Source organism: Diplotaxodon limnothrissa, linkage group LG4, assembly GCF_057381915.1.
Source record: "Diplotaxodon limnothrissa isolate DT_005_m linkage group LG4, D_limnothrissa_male_GT1.1, whole genome shotgun sequence".
Lineage (NCBI taxonomy): Eukaryota > Metazoa > Chordata > Actinopteri > Cichliformes > Cichlidae > Diplotaxodon > Diplotaxodon limnothrissa.
Genome location: NC_140599.1, coordinates 27572590 through 27578712, shown reverse-complemented (window position 1 = coordinate 27578712; position 6123 = coordinate 27572590).

Sequence of the window (6123 nt, the reverse complement as noted above, 5' to 3'; positions counted from 1 at the left end):
CCTTTCTTTTAAGTAAAATTTTATAGATTATTATGTCTGTCCACTTTTGAGACACAGCTGTGTTTGTCTACCGTCCTTATTCTGTTGTGTTACTATTTTACAAACAGATGAGGTAAAAGAAATCAAAGCTAAAAGGGAGGCAAATCTCTTTAGGAAGACTAGGGGGGTTGTTTGGGAGCTTGTCGTGAGCACTGAGGAAGAAAAATGTCAACATCTACCAAGTTTAGAAGTTACAAGTGGCAGAAGGTGTTCTGCTGTTTTTTGCATGAAAGACCTCGGTGGGCATAAACCCGCCGGTTTCTGCAGGGACCTGCTGAAGAGCCTCAGTGGGATGTTGCAAGCGTTGCCCAGAATTTTAACATGTTCACTAGAGCTTGAAACAAGAGGAAAAAAACTGTAGGCAGTCTGCCTGAAAAACAACAGCACAATGGGGTTCCTTCTGACCATGACAAGGAGTTTCACTGACAGCTTAGAGGGACACAGGAAAACAGGAGGAGTAGGAGGCTGTGCAGTGAAAGGGATGACACGAGTGCTGAACCATTATGAGTCAGTGTACATGCAGGTAGTGTTGTACCCATGGGTGCACGAGTCATCATTGATCAAATGTCAGCCTGTCATCTCCATCTTCCACTCCCCGTTTGGCCTCCTTTGTCCTTATATTATTGATGTGACTGGTCAGTTCTGACGTAAAGTCAAGCCATTTTTTAATACCAGTACATTTCGGATTGCTTAGAGTTCTACGCACTAAGTCATTATTTATTTAAAATCTTCTTCTTTTTTTAAAAAGTCCTTGTCCCTGAGTTTGCGTGTGGAAAATCAGGAATGTGAAAGAAATCTAGAACTGAAGGACAGATTGCATCATTTGAATAATAAATTAAAGCACATTTTAGTTCACCCATCCTTTTCAGAGCACAAGGATCTAGCTGATTCCTTTTAGTCTGCATTTTTTGTGGAAGCCTTTAGAAGCTGTGATTTTTTTCCTTTAAAAACTTCTCTTGTCATCACGGGAGTAGCACTTTATTTTGAGTCATTTGAATAAGCTGTAATTTTGTAGATGTGTCTCCTTGATAGTAATACTGTAGATGTTGTATTTAAAAATACTTCAACTGCAACTTCAATTCACCATGAAGTACTTCAGCTGGTGGACTTACGGTTTGTCCTTGTTGGCAGAGAGACAGCAGCATAAACAATACCACACTCCTGAAAACATATTCCAGGGGGAATGTGTTGTCACAGCATAACTGGAAGTTTGATTTTACTCATCTAAAAATGTGCTATCATGAATTATGTCTAATTTCACGTAGCATCTACTGTTTACACCTTAAAGACTTCAAAATGTTAAGTATGTGTTTGGATGTTTCCCAGATTCGTTGGTTGGCCGCGTACCTCAATAAAACATCTTTACAAAACCTGGTCTGCCTGTTTTATGCATGAAGTCTGTAACATGCTTTGCACAGTGAAATATTAAGGATATTCCACAGGAGTTGACAGCTGATCATTTACACGTCCACATGACAAATGCATGTAGCTTTTGCTGTTTTTCTATATCTCTATTCAGTCTTTTTTAGCTTAGAGAGAGCACAGAACTCCTAAACGAGGCCACTTTAATGACAAGTTTCATTGGCATCCATGCATAATGCACCATCCTGCAGCCACAAATACACTGCTGTGCAAAGAGGAATGCCGAAATGATGCTCCAAACAACCGCAATATAAATAGCACATAACGGCACTGCTGGAGGAAGTGGAACTCAGCCTTGTTTATTCAATCACAGACAACTGCATAAATCAGAGGGCAAATGATGGCATTTCTTGCAGATAAATCAAGGAAAATGATGCAGGTTTTTAACTTTTTCTGATTTGGTGTTATTTAGGGGGAAAAAATTTAGTTTCCCATTAATCACACACTCACTCACTTGTGAAATTTGTTTGTCTGCATAGCAAGTTCAAACAGTTTCGGTGCTAGCTGAGCAACATTTGGGTTCATTTTAGTGTGTCACAGCATAATGCAGGATTCATACTGTTTTGTTTTTTTTTAACAATATGTTTTTTCTAGTAAGCATTGCATTTAATTAGATAAATGTAGTTCATATGTGTTTTATTATTCAATAATGCCCAAGCACTTTGCTCTCTTTATCATTATTTACAGCAATGAACTGCCTGAAAAATGATGAAATTAAGACTAGCGAAAATCTATTAATTTTACAGGTCTTATATATGGGGAGAGTTAAAACAGCTCCATAGGAACCCATACAAAAATGACGCAAAGGAGCCGCACTCCTGTGTTTAATGTAGATTTATGAAATTTGGCACAACCATGTAACACCCTGTGATATTTTTTTAAAATCCTCTTGCGGCCATGCCCTAAACCCAATAAAAATTCTATAATTTCCAAATTAAGGTGACAGTTTAGTAGTTTTTAACCATTTTGGGGCATTACATTGGAATTTGAGAGAATCCTCTCTGAGAGTCTTTTTTTGGGGGGTGCTGAAAGACATGTTCATGGTGACACATGAAGTTTCTGCCAGTTTTGGGTCTACAATGTAGCACCACTTAGTGGGAACAGGGAATGGTATGTTTTGTTCTCCTAACATAATAATCACATCTACATCTGAATAAACCTTAGATGTTGATGTTGCTTACTTTTAAAAGTAAAAGAGAGTTTTAAGTGGACTGCATGACTGTGACAGCACAGTAAATTTCACTCATTCACCACTGCCCAAGACATTCTTGATTAGACTCCAAAAATGGAAACATCTACATCTATGCATGTCAATATTTTGTCTACTAGCTCCACCTAGTAGCAACAGAAAATCAGCATTAGTTAGTATAAACATGAAAATTTCTTTGTGGGTCCCACACGTTGTACACAGTAACATGACATATAATTAGTGGGTGTTGCTGAATGCCACATAGTGGGACAGTAAGTGATAAGTACAGCAAATGGTTTGTGCAACAGCTACTTCAGCGGCACACCTCAACCGCAGCATGCCTCAGTGTGTGAGGGCCCTATCCTGCTTGTTAATGTGAGCCAAGCATCATAAAGCAGAACAGTCATCATTTAGCTCAAAGGAATTTGTACCTACAGCAGAAATTAGATGTATTTGAAAGCGTGCTTTCATGGCTGTTTTCATTTACTGATGCGGCAGTCTTTTATCCCTCAGATGGAAAGAGCTCAAACAAATGTTGCTGTCAAGATTAATTTTAATTTTACCTTTTTGTTTTCTTTTGTTAGCTTCATGCTGTCACTACTGTACCTTTCAATGACAGTTTCTATAAATACTCAACAGGTTTTGCTTTTACTTTAAATATAACTCTCTGCTTCTTGCTAGATTGCATTTTTTTTATTAATTTGATTTGATTTATGGGTTTGCCAGAAATTGAAACAAAATTGCAGTGAATAAATATGAATGATATACATTTCAACATTCTTTCCAAAGACAGCTACATACCAGATAGCCGCTAACTATGTTTTTGTGTTAGTTACTGAGTAACCCAAGACTCACCAGAAGCTCTGTGTTTCCCTGTCACTTGGCTCCACTTTTGTTTATTTTGTCTCATTGAATTCATACTATTACATTGACCTCTCAAATCAATTAGTATGCGTGCCATCAATTTATCACTATCTCTGACATAACAGCACTGCTAGCTCAGCACTACGGAGCATATGAACAAGTTCCTTATAAAAATTTCCTGAAGTATTAGAAAAAAAACTTCTGAGATTATTCTTATACAACCTCACAGTGCCACAAACTGTATGGAGCACATTCAAACACTGCATCTTTACCACTGTGTCAGCTGAGTTTTTGTTAACCACTAGGGTGTAAAGTCACCCATTTAAAAGCAGAAGCTAGAGAGTCATCCACAACTAAGGTAACATACGTTTTTTGCAGTTAAAATTAAATATTATGTGTTCTCATCATTTTAATTTACTTTGCTAACACTAGCCTAAGTTAACCTACCATTTGTAATTAAATACGGTTAGCTAGTGTTATTCAAGAATAGTAATACTGCCATTAGTAATCAGTTAGCATGCAAGCTAATGTTAGCTAATTTCACATGTTAGAATGTTAGAAGTAACAGCCTAGATTGAAATGAAAGAATATAGCCTAATACCTAATACTGGTCTTGATCATCGTTCGCTAAAGAGTTTGCCTTTATTGTTGGAGCTAGCTTAAATCCTTCGTTTAATTTTAATTGACAATAAAAACTTGTTTTCAGGGCGGCCATTATGACAGGCAGATGAGGAAAATGTGACCAGTACTCACTTTGATAGACTAGATAAGACATCATAGGATTAAAAATTATCACTGTGGCATAAACCTTGTCAATAAATGCATAAATTGTAGAATAGGTTGCATTATTTTTAATTACTAAAATTAAAAAGAACAAAATGCTAATACAAACAAACTCAACACTGCTCTCCTTTACTTTCTTAATAATACACCAGTCCAATTAGGAGTACATTTCACGGACCTTCATGCATAAAATGCAAAGAACAGACACATACAGCAATCTGTCCATTTATAACTGACATTTACATTCTTTGTGAGATAAAATGCAGAAGAAGACTAAGCTTCCTTTACCATTTCTTTATTGTCTATATGTTTTAATTGGGTAGGTAAACAACGTAACATATACTATAACTGCGTTTAGGATGAAATAGTGACATTAGAATTTGCCAGAAGCCACTAAATTGTTTACTTGTTCACTTGACACCAGATAAGCAGCAATAGATGGTGTGGTCACAGAGGAATCTTCGGTTGGTTGAGTTTTACCACCAATAGTGGCTACTACATACCTCTATTAGCACTTGATAGTGCTGGCCATCTGCTGTGACTCAGAGCACGACAAGTCCTCTCTCACGCTGATGAAACTTTGCCAGAGTGACTGTTGTTGAACAGTCCCATTTGTCTCTCCCTCCTCTAATCCCTTCATTTCATTTTTTTTTCTGGCTGGATCATCCTCTCTCAATCATTCACTGCCCAGTTTCTTACTCTCCCTTTACAGACGTTAACACAGACCCTCACGCTCTTGCCCGTCTTTCACTGTTGCACTTAATCTTCTGGCTCTCGTCTCCCTTTTTGCGCCTCTCTCCCATCAGTTTCTGTCACTGCCTTCATGGCACTGTCACTCTCTCTTGCATCAGTCAGGCTCTCAGTTACAGTAGAGGAAAGCAAACAAAGGAATCTATTTTTTTCCATTCCTATTTTCTTCAGTGTCTTTCTTGAATTACCTATGGTTTAAGTTATTGTTAAGGAGCCTTAGTCTGCTCATGTCTAAGCGGTCTAAATTGCAGAGAAAAATCTGAGCATGTGTGAAAGCTTCTGAAAATGAAATTGCCTATTAATAAAGCCTCATTTCACCTGATTGCCAAAGCTTGGCTTGGCAATAATGTCAGCTTCCTAAGGTAGTAAAGCGACAAGAGGGGAATAATTAGGACCTGGTGTAAATGTGGTTATTTCTGAAACCTAGCCCAGCATCATAAATGACTGACCCAGCACAAACCCTGCAGGGGCTTGCTTGTGCTCCTGTATAATAAATGTCTACTATCATTATTCAGAATGTCCCCCTGCTGTTATTATTACGTCTCATGACCTTTCGAGGTGCCTCAAGCAAGTGTCAGGACAAACAGCGCCTGTGCCTCGCGTCGTGGTTCAGGTGAACAGAAAGCAGAAAGATAGAAAGAGAGGAGACAGAAGAGACAGAGAGCATCAGCTGGTGTCCTGAACACTGTGTTCCTCATCTTTTATCTGTGATCCATGTGGTTCTATATAAAGAATTACATCTAACTTCCGAGTATTGTTGTAAATTGGCCACACTGATTGCTGTTGTTTGACCAGGCAACGTGCTGGGCCAGCTAAATGCTTTTAAAAACAGTGTTTGTACAGTAAAGCACAAAACTACATTAAATATATCTCAGACCTAATGTTAGCGGAAACATTTTTAGAAATAAACATACTCATGGATATTAATATAGGACACCTCATGAGATACATACGCACAGTACAAAGACTGGAGAGAGAATGAAGCATCAAGTCTGCCTTGTTATCTGGTTATTATCTGCTTGATTAACCAGACAAAGCAAGAACACAGGCAAGTTAATTTTCTCTCCCTAGTATGA